At 41.2% G+C, this 19,356-nt stretch overlaps 1 protein-coding gene across 7 annotated transcripts in view; it reads right to left on the minus strand.

Moving 5' to 3' along the window:
• Positions 1-19,356, minus strand: part of TRERF1 (transcriptional regulating factor 1) — a 99,289-nt gene that overhangs the window by 64,744 nt on the left and 15,189 nt on the right. For all 7 annotated transcript variants that reach the window (XM_051615917.1, XM_051615914.1, XM_051615915.1 and 4 more), the window contains one exon: positions 4,529-4,584. The gene's annotated coding sequence lies outside the window, so the exon portion shown is untranslated. The remainder of the gene's footprint in view (positions 1-4,528; positions 4,585-19,356) is intronic.

Below are 19,356 nucleotides of genomic sequence, written 5' to 3' on the forward strand. Positions count from 1 at the left end.
AATGGCTCCTTCCATCTTAGCCCTAAAGCTTTAATGTGCATTTTACAGTAGTGATTTCAGTTTCTCTTAATTGCTTAGTCAAGAGTGCAAAGTTACACCTTAGAGAATCAGCCAGCTCACAATGAGAACGTTCTACAGCAAAAGGTGGTATTTTTTTTTTAAGGGTTGTTTGAATAGTATCTAATAGATTCATTTTCCATCTCAATTTTTAGAAAAGCAGCACAATTCTTACAACAAGCAACTTGGGAAACTCAACGTGACAAAGATGGGGAGGGGGAAGTGAGTATTCCACTTTTTACATTAAAAGCAGAAATACAGAAGTTTGCTTTCTGTAACATATTTAGTCTTAATTTATATATAAGCTTACATCTAGGCCTCCGTTATATTAGTTGAATGTATTCCCCCTGCTTTCTGTATTTGCCTGATACCTTCCTATACAGAGTTCTCCAGACATTCTTTCCAACTCATTTGATCCTTTGAAGCTGACAGTTATCTACACATTCAGGCTCTGAAGTAATTTATTCTTTTAGAAGTGCTAAACATTTACAACTTGCAATATCAGATTGTGCAAACATTCAAATTTTCTGGAAGAAAAGGAAGAAGCATTTACCTTGATGTCTACATTTACACAGATAATTTCTCCTACCTCACCCCTCCAAACTTTTTTATCTAGAGGCTTTTAAATATGCAGGAGAGATTTCCCATTTTTCTCCCTGTACTTTCCAGGTGCTTTCCATATATTGTGACAAAACAGACAAATAACTCAAGAAAAGGAACTTAAATTACCTGTTACTGTTTTATTCAAATTAGCTTTCTTATTTTGAAAGTTCTTCTATGATGGCTTCCATGGAGACAAAAATAGTTGCAGGCAATTTCAAAGGAAGTTATTAAAACTCATCTAGCAATGATGCAAGACTTTTGCACTGCTCTGCACTAACACTAAGAAGAAACAGCAATGTACCAGTATAGACAGAAATAATTCCTGGACTTTGCCTCAATTTGGTCTCACCAAAATCAAGCATTACTCCCACTAAAAAAACAACAAAAAACACACACCCAAAATGCAAAAATCCACAAATACTTCCATGAGTTATTGTAGTTCTGCATGTGTTAAATGGGGATTTTCAGTGCCAAGGCTAATTAGAAAAGCACAAACAGAAAATGTTTGCAAAACAGATTGCTAATACAAAGCGCATTAACAGCTACTAATAAGAGAATATACATCAACCTACTGCTTTTCAGATAATCAATATTAATTGGCAACCTAAATTGGACCTGCTAAGGCAAGCAACCTTGCAGTTGCAATTATTCAGGTCCTAAGCTAACGGCGGGTGGAAATAGGCCTGATAACAGTTACTTCCCTGTCATGTCCTTCTAAAAATGACACAATGCCATTTCAGTGATCAAAGTAATTTTAATCCCATAAACGTACCTCTGAAAATAGATTAGGCCTTATAGAACAATTTTATATTTATGATCTGAGCTATCGGGCAGTGAAACCTTCACTGATGTGAAACCTGACCGGCAGTTCACAAGGGCCCTGGGTTCCTTGGAAGGAAGTAAGATAAAGGCATGGGGAAATACGAGGGAAGGAAAAGAAAATACTGGGTGAGAGGTCTGGCACCTATCAACATTGCTGCAAGCTCGCCAAGTCTCACAATTTCATCATTAGGCTTCAGGCACATTAAAAGAGCTATGATTCTTTTTTTAATTATTATTCAACCACATCACCTAATCAATAGGATGGGTGCCAAAAGCTAGCCATTACAAGGAAGTCACCATGGTTAGGATTAAAACAAGATTACTCACTGTACAGGCTGGACAATCTCTCATTGCTTTAAATGGGACTAAAAGACACAAACTCCTTTAGTTGCAATGGCAGCAAGAAACACGAGTCCTTCAGAAGTACTCCCCCAGACGAAGGAACAGCAGGGAACAGGTCAGGAAATACCCCTGAAAACTGTAAGCAACCAAGGGAAAACAGGGACAGGAGGCACAGTCAGGACCTGAGGGTACATTTGGGGCAGGATCCAGATGCCTGTCTGGAAGAATGAAAACCCAAATGTAAATGGGGTGAGGGAACACAGAAGGGAAGCAGAAATTAAAAAAAATAACACTGATGCTGTAGTGGTAACAGCTGAAAGAATGAGGGACACCTGATGAATATGGGCTTGAGGGGCATGAGCAGGATGGCAGCTTCTTGCAACACAGGAGGACCAGGAGTGGGACAGTGGCATTTCTCCAGCCCAGGCTGCTGGGAATAGGTAAGTGAAGTCCTCTCAGAGAAGAGAGAGCAAGATACACACATTTAATTTCAACCCTGAGAAGGTATCACACAAAACGAGGACAGAATATTTTCTTCCAGAGGTGAAAGATGAGAGCCAGTGGAGTGCTACTTCTTCCTCCCAGAATCTCATTTTCAAGCCAGTCCTGCAATTACTAGGAATCTGACTCAAAATTTGTACGTGCTTGGGGCTGGCAATAAAGCTATGGTAACAGAAGGTGTTGTGGCCCCAAGCTGCAGAACTTGCTAGAAAGAGAGCCTCCTTGGTGGTTGCTTTATGAGGAGAGACGATACAACAGCAGCCAGCTTGTGTGCCACAGGAGCTGCCCATGTTACAGCACCCAGATTTATCAATATCCACTTTGCAGAAAGGCACAGCACTTCAACAATACTATATATATACACACACACACTGTATAATATACATATCATACATGAGGAGTACAGTTTTAGGAAAACACCAGCAGCTGAATGAGTATGACTAAAGCGCTGTCCCACATGCACGCCTAAGAAGACCCCAGCATTGTACTGACACTGGACAAATACACTTCTCAGTCAACTGAATTTGCTAGAACAAACCAGCCTGAACACAAGCATTTCCACCTACCCCAACCTGGGACAAGAGCATACCCAAGCCAGCAGCAATGCTGCAGTGGGCACCACACAGCCTCCAACCACAGCAATGCCAGTGGCAGATGCATGGTGGGATGGCAACTGAACCGCCTGTGTGCAGAAGGGTGCTAGCACAGGTTGGGCTGAACATGCTCCAAGAAGTCCTGAAAGCAATTTTAATTACCCATTCTTGGATCATAGGTAGACTGGTTCCAACACGTGCAAGTGAAGAAGCTCGTTTACATAACAAATGAGGTATGCATTCGAGGTGCTTTGTGTAACAGTGCTGCAGACTGCAAGACCTCTCACCTGAAGAGCTGTATTTTACCAACTATACACATGCAAGACCACCTCTGGGTAGAGAGTAAGCCATTAAATAAAATACCTAAAACACAATTCACCAGTGACATGAAAGAGTGTAGTTTGAATGGACAAAATGCCTAACACCTGCAAAAAAATTTAAGCAGCAAGCAAGTCTTCAATTCTTGCATACTCCACACAACACCAAGAGCCATTCAAAGTTTACAGTTCTTGCTTGGGCAGCCACCCTCCAAAGGGTAACCCTACTTGGTAAACAAAACTCTAATGGAAGAAAAAAAACCAAAACAAACAGAAACCCCTTAGTGTCTACAAGAGCTAAATCTATGAATCCAAGGCAAAATGTCATTTAGTCCTGGTCCTCATACAATGATATCATGCATTTAGCCATTTCTACTATGTTTTCCAACCAATTAGCAAAAAGGATTATAGGGATTTTTGAGGCCTGTAAATGGCACAGAGCTCAGGGAGGCAGAGGAGGCAAAAGAAAACACTGAAGTGATAGCACTGGATAGTCACAAGGTGGATCGTAGGTTGAAAGACAGTGACAATCTGTATGTAACAGTACTACTGTGTTTAGCTGTTTGTTTTTTGAATATGGTTATACAAACACCTAAGAGTTTTAAAGACACCTACTCCTCTCTGCCAGTGGAAGCCTCTGAACCAGAAACTGAAAGAAAAAGAAAAGTAACTACCTAAACACCACCTTTTAAAAATGCTGCTATTAAAAAAAACCACCAAACCCAAAGTAACAGAAAAGTCTCAGCAAGCCTACAGCTTCCTTCAGCACATTATTGACAGCAAATACTAATTTCAGACTCAAATGTAGATGTTTTCTATTCATATACACTCTGCTCTAATAAAAACAGTCCAAATTTGAAAACCCTGCAACAGGAAAAACAAGTTTTAAAGCTCAGAAGTTAAAACAGCTCAAAGATCTTTCTCCCTTACAAAGGTTTGGGGGGTGAACAGTAACTCAAAACCACACAAAAACTCTTCTACCTCATATGGTACTTTACAGAAAGCTCTAACATAGAAGAGTAAGTATCTTACTAACCCCCATGCCTGGAAAGGCACACATTTTTGTCTTCTGGACTTTTTACATCAGTTCACAAGGAGAAAGTACTGTAACAGAACCTGTACTGAACAGAGATGGTCTCTGCTCAGGAGGTGAGAGGCAGATGTAAATTAAAAATACGTATCTCACTTATTTGCAGGATTCTGTTAAGTAAATAAACAGTAATCTTCAACCAGAAAAACAAACCAATGAGACTGTTGTGTGTAGCGACATGTTTACCTTACCCTCTGTCTTACCTTATCAGAAACATCTCCTCGTCCTATTCAGAATACAGCAAGTCACAAAATTCCATCTATAACAAAAGGAAAAGTCCATTAATATCACCTGATAACCTTACAACAAAAGGCTAACAAGTAGATGGAGGAAAAAGATAAATTAAATTTCTGCTGCCATTCCAGTATAACCTACACCCTAGGCAAGTCACCCTCCCATCTGCAGCAATCTGGGAAACCTGGATATAAAGGTATTAAAGATGTTGTAACATGTTCTGCAAGAAACATGCTCTTCCTCCTTCAGCAAGGATAAGAGAGGTGGCCAAAGCATATAGGTTGCCCTGCAGAATCATAAATAAGTCTGCAGCATCCTCTCATTAAATTAAATGAGCATCAAATGACATAATGTGAATGGCTGTAAAATGAGACCAGTGGTAATGGCTAGAAATAATCACAGCAGTGTTATACATCGTGGTGACAATTTTCCATTGGTGTATCAAACCTGAGTATGCAGCACCTTTTATCTCCAGGCCAAGAAACTGTCAGCATGCAGCCTTTCTTAAATACAGTAAAGCATGCAAGAAATGGAGGTAACAAAGCTCTCCTAGTTTAAATGATGCCTGCCCTGAACAAGTACATATAATTTCTTAACATCTTTACAAACCAACCTTTTGATGCAACAAAGATGTTATTATAATACAGGTAAACATGACGCAGTCTGGCGTATCTGGGATCTGAGGAAAGAGTACCACACACCCAACCAACCAACCAGCAACCTTGGAACTGTCAATAAAATTTATAGTCATGATAGACTTAGGCTTGAACAAACACTCTTCCATGGCACTATTAAGAAAAGGAGACAACCTACAATTCAGCCAGTCCATGAGGCACTAGGGCAGAGAAGAGAGACCTACCACCTAACCATTTTGAAAAGCATAAGAGCCTGCATAGAGAGAGAAATGTCAATCAAGGATCTAAAAAAACAAACAAACCAACCCCTCCACACACCCTTTCGGCCTTTTCAGTGTCCTGCCCACAAGCCCTAGAAGCCCGTTAGTCCAATGCCAGGCTGGAAAACGCCAGAAATGTGTAAGAGTGAAATGACACACTGTATGAGAGAATACTATTAAAATAAAGCAAAACAAAAAAACAATCCTTAATTTTTCAGTCCAATTGTCTGGAGGGAGATATGGCAGGAATGGAAGGATTTGAAGCAAATAGTTTTCATGTTTGCTTACTTTTCCTGTAGTGATGCTGCCAAGAGCATCCCTGTGCCTAAAGTACAAAACTAGACGCAAAGAAAACATGTTTTAGTGGTCTGACATCACTGATTTACACCCTTGCTTCGTTTTCCTTCAACACTAAGCAGCCACCATGCCAAAAGACCCCAGTGGGACTCCCCCATGCTCAACGCCACAGAAAGGTGACATCCTTCACCCTGCTGCACTGCTATTTCCCCACCAGCAAAAAGAGGATGACAGCAAATGGGTCCTCAGCCAGGAGGGCTGCCTGGGAGCCGGGGTCCAAACTACCTGCTCTGGAATGCTTCTGTTTTCCCCCCCTTAGGAGCACAGTAGTGTATACTTTAAGCACTAAAGACAAACAATTCATCCAGTGAATACCATTTTCTAATCTCCTACTGATGATAACTTATTTTTTGGCACTAGCAGAGTAATATTACAACGTAATTCCAATTCTGTAGGAGTTTTTTTTATTCTTTTTGGAGTTTGGTTTTTTTGTTTGTTTGTTTTGTTGTTTTTCTGTGAAGAAGAGCTCTTCCATGCAACAAAAAGATTTGAACAAAAGAGAACCACTGACTAAGAGCCCACTTGAGTATCCCTACCCTCCTATTCCCCTGCCAACCCAGTAAAATTCCTCAGAGCACAATCTCTTCCTGGCTATTTTCAGAGAAACTGCAGCAATCATACCAGAACAATGGGGAAGTTTGTATTACTCAAAGAGTAAATGTTTTGCAGCTTCCAATGTAAATATTTTAATTAATGGATTTATTTTTATTAACTCTCTACTGCCTTACTTGTGTTCACATTCACACAGCTAACAGCACTCAACTTCTTCAGAGAGGAAGAGAGAAATATAACATAGAAAAATTACATACTGACTTCAGAAAAAGCACCTTCTAAAGCAAGTCAAAACTCACTGGGCATTTGCTGGGAGAGATCTGAGACAAAAAGAATTAAAAAAAAATGAGTTTGCTAATTTCCTGCATCTGTCTGAGGGCTCATGTCAGTTCCCATCTAGTTAGTGAGCCTATTTTAATAGTCAGCTTGTAGAAAGCCAACATCTAATCTGTTTCCAAAACAACATGACACCTGATGACCAGGTTACAAGGAAGAAGCTACTACTTTTTGACTCAGCCATCAATACGGTGGCTACTAACCACTCCATCTCTTTGCAGTACTACGGGTACTACAGAAGGTGGCTGGACAGAGATGGCAAGCCACCCTGCACATGCTTCTCTGGTGGTTTCCGGACCCAACAGCACCCTCAGATGCAGGCAGCTCTTCCACTCTGAATGGTGCCTCTCTCCACAGAAACCATCTCGCTCCTCTACCCCTAGATATGGGGATAGACTTTGGATGTGGTATCAGCAGATGGCTGGCATTCAAGATTTTTTTTACATTTTCTTTTTCAAATTAAGCGGGACACAGACGGTGCCATTCCTGCTTTTCCAAAGCCTGACTGGAATGTGAACCTGTCTGAGCTGGGAAGCTCAACCCCATAGTAAGCTCCTGAAGAGCTGCAGAAACTACTGCACAGACCAGTTCAGCCTGAACCAGTCCCACACGTGGCAGTGTTTCCCTTCCCCTGCTTTTATCTGAATGGGAGGTTTTGTTCCTCTCGTGCTGACCTCACCACCCTTGATGCCTGTTAGCAACATCCTTCCAGAAGTTCAACAAGCAGCTCCATAGAAATTCCCTGCCACTGTCAGCAATATGCATACTACCCTGGGTAAAATCCTCACTATATCTTTCCAAAATTACTACATTTGTACTCTTCCACTGCCTCATGTAAGATGTTGGCTGTATGCTTGTAAGACTTCCCAGATTCTGTGATTCTCAAAACCACCCTCCACACCAGCAGCTCCATCACCTCCAGGCCACCGTGGTGGTGGCACTTGGCTCAGCATATCCTGCTAGGTGTAGCCAGCACAATAAAGTATGGAAAGAGGCTCACAGACCTCTTTCCTGCAGTGGCTATTTGAAAGAGGAGTGAGACCTTCTGATGGTAGTTCACTGAGAACAGACCTTCCACAGCACTAAATTAGTAAATGCTAGCTATCTGCCACTCCCCACTAGGGTGGAGGGTGGTGGGGAGAATGAATGCCTGGCTGTTAATCGAGAGAGATATTCTAACTTGGTAGCAGCAAGAGATGCTGAGGACAATCAGGTGACTGCTGTTTCTGCACAGGCAGTCCGAGGCTGGTGCTCATACAGACGTGAGCAGACATATCACCCCCTCATGGTGTGCACCCACCTCGGTACCTGCCTCCTGTGAAGGGTAAACAGATACCAAAGAGTAACACTGACTGAAACCTCCCCTTGCAGCAGAGTGATTCAGAAATGTGCTTGCAAGACCTTTCCTGTCCCTGCCAATGCCACAAAGTGAAACTAGATCTCTTGATCCTGCATTTGAGCGTTATCAACCACTGCTATGATTGTACATGTATGTACAATCTCACCATTAGCTTCCACATCAGCAAAGACTTTTTTAGAAAAAACAAAACCACAAAAAATTCCAAAACAAACACCCACACATTTGTTTTCCCATATTCCCCATCACATCTTCTGGCTATACATGTAACATTAAAACACAGACTAAGAATCAAAGAAGCACATATCTCTGCTCAAAACAGAGCTCTTGCCAAATAAACTCATACCACTTTTCATTACAGACACAAGTGAGGAGGCAGACTTTGCATTAAGCCCCCAATGCAGGCAGACTCTGGAGAAGGAAATCTCCTGGCAACTGAGTGACCTAAGGCTTATGCTGGGCCTTCCATCTTCCTCTCTGACCTCTTCTAGGGAGCCACTGCATTCGGCTATTTCGTGTGCCTATTTAATCAGCAATGTGAAACTTGAACAGCCTTACCGGTGCCTCTGTGGCCTTCTCATCAGAGCAATGACTAGAAACACTCCCCCAAGGAGCAGCACATTCGTAAGTCTCCTGTGCCCACGGGATGGAAAAGAGAGAGAACAGATGAATGTTAATCTCTCCTCATTGCCTCCAGCAGCAGTCTGTACTCTCCCACGCAGAGAAAAGGGAGGCTGTACAATTTGTGGAGGCCAAACTGTCTGGAAAAATGTACAGAGAGGGAGAACTAATGGCAAATTATTTTCTCTATTGTTTCCCTTACTGTAAGGAAAGTGAAAGTCAGTCATTGAGTTGCTAGTGGAAGACAAGACCACAGGGTCTTTAAGGGGCTGCTTTTACACAAACCGCAGAGCTGAACTACTCAGGATTGTATCAGTTGAATGTATTTGCTGCCTAAAATATTCTGCTCACAAATTGTTTGTACTGTATGACTTCACAGGGGGACTACTTTTTTACCAGATTACACTTTTTGTCTGATCATAGGAACACAAAAAAAAAAAGGACACAAGACAAATCCATTCTGGATGTTAATTCACAAATGCAGGACTCCTCTGTAGCCTACCTGACTCCAAACAGCTGCTTCCCAAACACAAGTAGGTAGCTAACAAGCACAAGAAATACCAAGCTTGGAGCAGTCACTACCACACACTTCTTTAACTGATTGGTGTCTCAAAGGTATCTGTGAGCATGCAGTACGGTACGTGTACCAAGTGAGAGCACGGGGAGAAGGTCTAAGCAGGAAACAGAAGCTCATCTTAGATTAGCACAGTTCACTCAAGTGTAGTGCTATGCTCAGATTTGGTTTCGATTTGCAAGCCTTGCTGTCATTGGCCAAGAGGGCGTTTGAAGTTTTGTTACAAAAAGAAAAAAAAAGCCAGAAAGCTAAAACAAACATACAAATGAAGTTGCCCTGGTAGCAGTCGGTACTTTTAAAACCTAAGATGCACTTTTCTCAGACTCTGCTTTGTAACATCCTGCTTCTTGCTTTCCCATCTCCGCTTCCAGCTGAAGGCAGCCACTCCAATGGGCACCTCCCAGGTCTCCAGCATGTGATGGGCAAAAAGTGGCTCCACACTGCAGGGAGCTCGGGCAACACCAGCCACCTCTCATCTTGAGAGTAGTGCACCACCATCCCCAAACCCCTACCCACTTTGTTGCCTGTTGAGATGTCTTACAAATAAGCAGCAAAGTCCAACAACAACTTAGCTCCAAGGGAATTTTAAAAGGCACCTTAGTGGGCTGGTAGCAGGTTTCCAGCTCTCACCACTAATTCCACTAATTCCTGGAGTCATCGTATTGCCTCAAGACAGCAGATCCTGCCCTCAAACATGCATGCCAGCAATTGCATACATGGTTTTGATTACTAAATACCTACCCAGTAGTAACCACTCTGAAAAAGTTCACTCACTCACCATAACTCATTGTAAATCACAGTAGCAGACATACTGCAACTAATAACTTCATCAAGGGGCAAGACGAAAGTTTTTCTCTGGGTAATCCAGAGAAGAAATCTGAGCCTTAAAGGGAAAACTTAAATGAAGATTGAAGGGAACAGAAAAACACAACACTATTTAATGTTAGTGTTTAGTAATATTTGGGCTTAAACTGTGGATAAACAGAAAAGAATCTCTCTGCTTGTGCACATATTTAAGACTGTTTATACATGAAGTCCAAAAGGATGTCCTCATTTTATAAATAATTTGATCTGATGACTACATCAGAAAAAAGTGCAACTTGAGGCTACATACAGAGGCAAAACACTTGGCTACTGATGTCTAAACAGGGGGGAAAAGACTAAACATCAGAGTCACTAAAACTCAGTAAATGGTTTACAGCTGAAGCTAAGCACATAACATAGTACACATTCAACACACACCAAACTGCACCTCTTCTTAAACTTTTAAAGCTGTGATTACCAGTAAGTAATTTTGAATACAAGATTCTCCTAAATGTAAACACTCCGTTACTTCCACCTGACCACATAAGCCATCCAGCAATGCATCACTTCTCCTACTCCGCAGGCACAGCACATCAGAAGGAGCGCTTGTGGAGCGACAGGGCCAGGTAACACACAGATGGCATCAGAAGTTGAGACTTCTCTCTCCCAGAAGCGAGGAGAAAAGGCTCCCGAAACATTTTACCTGCTGAGCTCAAACCCTGTGTGTTGTTTTCCTTTGTCTTATGCTCCTATATGTGCACATATATGGTTGTAGTTAATTTGCTTAAGATCCACCACTTTGCATGCCAGGCAGTGGGGAAACAGAAAACTCGAACACAAGAAACTGATTACCCTATAAAGAAATGCTATTTCCAGATAAAATCTGCTCTTCAGCTAGTCAAATGCACAAACTTAGTTTGTTTCCAGTTTTGTTTCTCAAATGAGAGCCTGTTAACAGCAACGTAAGAATACTACACGCAGTCTCAAAAGATGGTCAAAGAGGTATTTGCTACCCCAAATTTTGGGTAATCTTCCTTAATTGAGCTTTTTATTTTTTTTGGTGATGTTCCCTACTGTGTGCTGCAAGCCACAGTGCCAGGTGTGGCTCTGAATACAGTGCACAAGGGCACGCTTGGAGTTTAAAGCAAGAAACAATCAAGAGGTCCATAGGCAGAAGGAAGGAATAAAGACTTTTTTTAAAAAAAAACAACAACAACAACCAACCAGCAGTATACACGTGATTTGGTGTAACTAAATTTTGCACAGCTACTCATACTGCATATACTGTATCTGATACGCAGAATCAGTAGACAGAATCTGATATACATTATCAGTCAGGAATATCTGTCAATAAACTAGAAATCTGTGCTTTTAGGGAGACCCACATCTCAGACCCAGAGGAGCAATGAGGGCTGTGAGTATTTAACTTGAAATCAGTGACCACGTGTGCTAAGAAAGGCTTGCCAGGATGGGATCCTTAATTATGACTTCATTCTGCACAGCTCCCTTGAAAAAGGATCAGCTGAGACATCTTGCCCAAAGCAGCTCCTACCGAGCACAGCCCAACCCAAGTGGAGACCAGGGTGCCAAAAATAACAATTAAAAAAGTTTTCCCCTCAAATAATGAGTTATACCTTATAATTCAGCCCTATAAAACCAGATTTGTCAAGTTCTAAATTGGGTTGCAGCAGTATTTCATTACAGCATAAATCTTCCTTACACCGTAGTAAATATGCCTAATAATTTAATATGCTGTAATTTTTTTTTAATCTGGAACTCATCAAAAGTTCCCTGAAAAAAGCATCTATTTTACAATCCATTTTCCATATAGGTATAAATTCCAAAATGTTAACTGGTTCTTTGCATGGAAAAACGTTTGCAAAGTGCATTTACATGTAGACTAAGAACGACTGTAATTATCTCTCTTGGGTTTCTTAGGTAGGTCAGTTCACATCCTACAAAGGCTTCTGTATTATCCCATGATATTCACTGAGCATCATCTTTTTCTGAAAGCAGCGGAACGTCTTGAAAAGAATCACACCAACAAGTAAAAATTTCAGAAGAAAAAAGTGGAATTCCAAAGCAGAACTTCTTTTAAAGTCTTCAGTAGAAGTTTCACAGGCCTTTCAAAGAAAAAAAAGCTGAAATGGATTATTATACAAAATGCTGAACTACCTGACTTCACATGAAAAAAAATTAAAGAAGAGATTTAAATGGACAGGAAAAAAAAATACAAAAGAAACGATACTGCCCTTTTTTGTTATTAAAATTTGTAATTGCCATTCCCTCCTGGTTAATCAGGTCTATAATAAAACAAAACACCATTTCAAAACAGTTACGATATCTGTATAAACCACCACTGTGAAAAGTTAAGTATATGACCATATCAAGCACTACAGAATATACACACTTTTCTTCATTAAACAGATATGATGAAAAAGGCTACATCAGTTTAAGATTGCTCGAAGGTTGAAAAAACAGTGATGTCATTATTTTCCTGCTGCTTCTGAGAGGCAAGCACAGTTTACATCCTTGCTTCCTGCTGTCTCACTTTACTGTTCTTAACCCAAGAAACACAAGACTGGCATCACAGCACTTCAGTGCTGGGATTGTCAGAGAAACTTGGAACAAGTCTGCTTTACATCTCAACAAGCCATTTTTAACAACAACTCAATAATGTCTGCACTGCCAGGAGTTAAAATAAAAGCTGAACTGCCCTCCTACTTGCTACATCTCTGCCAGGATGCATGCTATTTTTTTCTTTACCCTGTTCAGCCAAGGTTCACTACAGAGAAGCTAATTTGTGGTCCCAATTCTGCAAAAGCCCACGAGAAGGCCTCAGAAAGCATGAGTATGCAGACATCTAGACATGTTTGACTAGTCTGCTTATCTCATGATTGCACTCCCTAGAGTGGAGTCTTGATACAGGCTTAAGTCAAGATAGTGAGTGTCACAACCATTTCACAGCTTGCTGTCAGAACTTTAAGACTGTTTTAAAGGAAGAATTTTAAAAAGTGTCTTTGTTGTTGTCGTTTTAAACTTTGAATATTTTACCCTGGAGCAAGACTTTAACAAACATGTTATTTTAGGTAATTAACTGACTCACTTTTCCCTAAGATTAAATTATATCAACCAGTTCCTAAAGAACCTGGCAATCTAAAAGCAGTTCCCTGCAAACAAACCAAGTTGATCCCATCCAAGGAAGTTCCTAACCCTCTTTTTAGGACAACATGCAGCCAACCTTGTCACCTTTCTCTTGGTTCCCACACTGAAAAAGGGAGAACTTTACTTTCGCCCTTACTTTGTTTACCAAACCCCTACGCTTTCTGTGCTCCAGACTCCCCTCAGGGATGCTCAGGCTGGGGCGGCCGCAGGAGAGCAGAGGCTGCCTGCAAGGCCCAGGGAGGACGGGGGAGCTTCTGAAAGGCTGAGGGGGTGTCTGTGTTTTGTGTTTTTGGAGTGAAACGCTGGGACTGTTTACAGAAAATTCCTTAGTTAACCAATTCTCCCAGCACTCCTAGGAAACAATCTGTCTGAAAAAGAGATATTATTATTTTTAATGAAACAAACAAACAAAACAAACTCCAAGAACGCAGTTACCTAAATGAATGCCTGACCAGTTTGCCCACGGTTTTTAAGAACTGAGTTGGCTTTTCCAGCCAAGGAGGAAGTGAGGCTAGACTCCGAGACATACTGGGCTGATGCTGATCTGCAGAAACCCCATGGAGCTCTGTAAAACTATTCTGCATCTATTTATAGCTCCACCAAAGAATGCAAAATCTGGTAAAAATGGTTGTATGATACTGAAACTGTACTAGCTTTAAAAATTCTAGCTGATTTCTGACTTCCAAATTGCTCAGATAAAGGAGGGACCTGTCTTAATTCCTGTCTTTATAAATTCACTTGCCCAGGCATCTCAGTTAATTTAGTGCCTTGACTACAATTAAAGCTTACCTCTACTGTTCTACTGTGCTTTGTATTTTACATCTGCAGTTGTATATATACATGAAAAGCACGTTAGAAATTGATTGGTTTTAAACAAGTGGCACACAATAAACACTATTTATATAAATATCTGACCTTACATTACCAAATCACCAATGCTTCCAGGATTTTCATTCAGCTAGCATTCTTCCTTAAAATACAGACACACACCCCCAAAGAAAAAGTGCACAACAAAAGAAAACACAAAATCTTCTCCCTAGAGTAGCTTTTACTTGCTGATAAAAGTTAATATTTTCCTTAACTGGAACATTTTAGAACTGGGAAAACAATGCAAAAAAAATTTGCTAAATTCACATGCTTGTGCATCTGTTAGTTAAAATATTTCTTCCAGGAAGTTTAATCAACAAGGGTTATGTCTAACAGCATAGTCACATAAGTAGTGCTGTCCACAAAATACTACCAACAAAAATATTTGTATAAACAGCAGAGGAAAGACATGGTAATGTTTATTACACAGGTGGATCATCTCACCAATGAGACTCAGAGCTTTTATGGAATTATAATGAACAGTACACATTTTTAAACCATTACAGACTAGGTTACTCTTGTAGCTAGCTGGCAGTGTTTATATCTACTACTTCCAATGCACTTAAGTCTTGATTGTGAAATCAAGGCACACAAATTAAATTATTAAAATCCTCAGCATTCACTATTGCCCTCCCTTCCTTCAAATCACACACAAAAACCCCAAACCAAGCCCATCTCCACCACCTCTTCCCAGAAGTATGCTTTCTAGGTTTTCATATACAAAAGAGGCTGGAACTCGCACCAGCTGATCTGCACAACTTTGACAACTTCATTTTCAAAATAAAAGCCAGGAAATTAGTCATGGTAGGGTAGCACCTCTAGGGGACAGTTTGGGTGGCCACCAGCAAGATGCGTGTGGAAGGATGTGTGAGAGAAGAAGATTGATATCTACCACTTCCTCCCTTCTGCCAAAAAAAAAAATAATAAAAAAAATTAGAAGAGGCAAGGGAGTCCTTCCTTGCTTACTGTGGGCTCAACCCCACCCCAGGAGCAGGAGTGAGCCAACACTGGCATGCATGCGCAACCTAGAGAAGGGGGTTGACCAACAGATTTGGTGAGGAAATTCCCAGAAGCCAAAACCATGCCATTTCACCAGTCTGGTTAAACGGTGATTTCTTGAAAAATAAGATCAGAGACCTATTAAGGGCTCAAATCTCCAGAAGGAAAAGGTTTTTTACAGTGGTTATGTGACACCTGTTTAGCTCAGGAAGGTCAGCACCCATCAAAAACACAGAACACCCTGAAGCACACCACCTTGCCATGGCAAACTCACAAAAAAGGCTCATTCTTTTCCTTCCACATGAAGAAAGGAGGGCATCACCCAAATTACTGTAAAATTACATGTCCCAAATTACTGTAATAGGAAAAACTCACTAGGTGGAACAGGTCATTTCTTCAGGAGTTGGTCCATGCCCTAACCCCAGCAATAAAGACTATGTGGTGATATGTGTCTGACTGGACTCACCCCAGTAAAAGGCAGTGCTCTTACCAAAGAAATCTCAGAAGCCAAAGCAACTGGCAGCTACACCTTAGACAAACCTGTGTGGCTTAATTTTGGGTATGATCCAGAGCTAAGTCAGCTGTTCAGCTCTAATCCAACAGTTTTCACACCTTACACAAAGCACATGGTGGCTGCTCACAGTGCCGGCTTGGCACACCTCGCAAGGCTGCTCTCCTGCAGGACAGCACCAAAACTGGGCATTGCTCAACAGCAAAATATAAATTTACCACTACCTGCAAAAGGCCAGTATTGAAGGCAAGGAGACAAGCATCAAGTTTTCCTCCAGAAGCCATTTTGCTCGTCTGAGCACCCTCCTAGACCCATCCAGCCTTCTACCATAACCATACCTCGTGGATGGGGGGCTTCTGGGTCTCAGAGGCTGCCAAGACTCTCTGGAACAAACAGGCCCTACACCTCCCACCACCTGTCCCACCCACAAGAGCAGAGAAACTACCAACGCAGGCACAGAAGGAAAAGGAGTGACAACAACGCAGGATCCAGCTCTGTCTGCTGAAAGATGAGGGAACTGATCCACACAGTGGCTCTCACCAAGGGAGGACCCACTCCCAGCTCACCTCAGGGCAGCAGCACACCATAGGGTGCTATCTGCAGCACCCAGCAGTCCTACTCAAGTGGAAATGTTTCGTAAAAACCTACTTATCCCCACACTTCCGCATCAGTCACATAGGTTGACAAAAGAACAAAAAGACCCCCTGAGAAACCAAGGGAAAAACATGCAGAAGGGCCTCCTGCTAGACCAAGAATATGCCCCCTGCGTAGAAGAGGGGGAGCAATGGAAACCTACAAACTGAATCATGGGGTGTTAAAGAGTTGCTGGATTGCTGCTCTGCCAGCAGAGGTGTAGTCAGGGAGTAACTTCCACAGTGCTCTTAACGCTGTGGGTCAGCTAGAGGAGAAGACCCCAATTTCTCTGTAAGGGGATCACCCTTCCTAAATGATCTTGGGTGACCTCCACACCACGGACTTAGTAGATGCCCTGCAAAGGCCTCAGACTGATATTCTGGCCTCTGTCACTTTCTCTCATGTGCCTCTTCACACATCTCCCCATTTCTCCTCCTACCTTGTGGCTCTTTACACAAGTCTGCACACCGCAGCACTGCACAGGACCAGGAGATGAGGGAGCCAGTTTGCTCCTTCCTAAGCCACAGGGAGCCCAGGAATAGGAAGAGCAGGAGGAACACAGGAGGAGGAAGAGCCCCTGGCAGAAAAGCCCTGCAGGGATGCCAAACTCAGCTGGCTGCAATCAGCCCAACCAAATTAACCCACCTGCAACCCCAGTTTCTGGTGGACTGGTGACTCCACACAGTAAAGGCTTCACAGGAAACTTCATTTTCTTGACTGACACTCTTCTCCTTTATCTTTGTTAACATAATTTGCTTATTTTTTCAAAAGCAGGGAAGCTAACTATCACTTCTGCTTGGAGCTGTATGACAAAACTAATGTCTTTCCTTTTCACACTGAGAAGCACCTTACAAAATAGATATTACATGCCTTTGCTTAGCTTTTTCAAGTTTTAATGGTCATCCTTTAGAATCTCTGCTTTCCAAGCACTAGTATGAATATTCCACAGATTTTTAACCACATACTAATTACACAGGCAAGGTTCCTTTCTCTGAAACTTCATAAGTTAATTAACAGTAAAAGGGCTGTTAATAACTCTGCTTTTTTTAAGCTTTCTGGCATCATTACTTTACTCCAACTTCATACAGCCAGGAAAGAGGAAAATATACACAGGCAACAACAGGAAGAGGAAACCTACAACTAGGCTGTAGATTAGTAAGAAAAGGAAGAATTAATGGGTAAATAATGCAGGAATGATGGACTGGGTTATGGATGTGACTGTGTGACAGAGTACATACTTTAACACACACAAATGTTTGGTGAGTTGGAGTCTTTGCCTTCTGTCATGTTCATTTATGTAGCCTGCTCCCATGGCTTCTAAGAAAAGCCATGCTCTCTGACAATCTATGTTGTCTTTTGGAGATGGAAAAGCCTGCTTTTTGGCCCAAACAAGAGTTTACCTATTTTTTCTAAGCATTTTTGGAAGTAAAAGGGCATTTCCACTATAAAAAACAATTCTCATCATCCCAGGATAAAGATGATACAACACAAAATAATACAATGCAATTTGTATTAAAAACTCCAGTTTCAAGATCAATCTTCTTCACCTATTACAACAAGACAGAAAGATGATGGAGGAAGGCAAAGCTTAAACTTCGGATACACTGTTTCTGGTATTTCAGAGGTTTAATACAGATACTATCCCATAAACTCTTCAGCATCACATTTATGAGCAGAGGGACACATTTATTTCTTTGGGGATGAGAGATTGAGTACATGACCACCACATCACTGGTAAAAAATGCTATGTCATAAAATAACCCCCAGCCTTCTAAATTTATAAGTTCCTCTAATGAAGCAGCATGTGGCCAGCCAGGCAACCCTGATGAATTACATGTGAAGCTCACAGACTTCTCAGAAATAATTCATTTGCTTAGAGCTGCATCTGCACAAAGACATACATACACTCATGCTTCTGAAGGAAAAAAAACATCTGACTTCTTACATCCACATATTTTCTCTTGAGCATAAACCTGTAAGATTATTAACTTAATAAAGCTCTAAAAAGGGATGGTAAAATCATGTTTGAGGGCAGCATCAGACATTCCAAAAACATATATAAGCTGAATTCTAGTGCACTATATAAAGGCAAGTTTCAACTAGAAAGCTTTACTGTGATTTGTGGTACTTCAAAAGCACTCTTATAACAATTTTAATAGTTTAAAATATTGGATCTTAGTCCCAAAGAGATGTAGCTAGCTCTAAACTGCCATTTTAATGGAATTTTTGCACCCTCTCTCAACACTCTACTTTATAAATAAACCTCAAGACTTTTTATTGATTTTTTTTTAACATGATAGATTGAGCCTCTCTGGCAGAGATGGCCAAAGAACAGCACATGTAAAATTACAGGTTCACAATTTGTGAAAGGGCTAACAATAACAAAACCCCCATGGGAAAACAACTGCAATATAATGCATATATGCCTGTGTTCATTGCTTTTCAGATCAGCACTCTGTGTGTGTGTATATGTATAGATCTGAAGACCTCTTTATTAAATTTACTGTCAGAACCAATTAAAAGAGTATCATATACAGTTATATCACATCCTGTACATCTGTTTCAGTTACAAAGCATAAACTTCACTTCAGTGTTTGACTTGAGTAGTGCTTGCTCTGGAGTGGTATGGGACATGCCACCAAAATTATCTCAATTAGTTTTGCAGTAGTTCAAGGTCTAGGTTCTGGAGGTGAAGAAGTAACATTGTTCAAGAAAATTTTTATGGTAAGTATAGCTAAAGCTGGCCTAAGTTAATACAGTTAGCCAGTCTTACAGGGTCCTGTGCCAGACAGCTCATCAGGATTCTGTCCTGCTGACCCAAATTCTGTCCAAAGCTCTGCCCCTGTGACCATCACCAAGTGTGTTCGTAGTCAAGCTCTGAGATCACTATTCCTTCTGCAACCGAACTCAGAACACTTAAGAAAACTTACTACCCATGTGCATGGATGCCAAGTGTAATGGATTCATAATCTACCCACACAAAAAAGACACTGTTAAGTTTTCTGACACAAAGAGAGACCTACTTTGGTCGTGTGATCCAATTTTCAGTTACCAACATTTTGCAAGGGATAACCAAAACAGCTGATACCACAGGTTACTTTCTTACACAGGGAGGAAAGCAAAGGA

Source organism: Apus apus, chromosome 3 (genome assembly GCF_020740795.1).
Source record: "Apus apus isolate bApuApu2 chromosome 3, bApuApu2.pri.cur, whole genome shotgun sequence".
NCBI lineage: Eukaryota > Metazoa > Chordata > Aves > Apodiformes > Apodidae > Apus > Apus apus.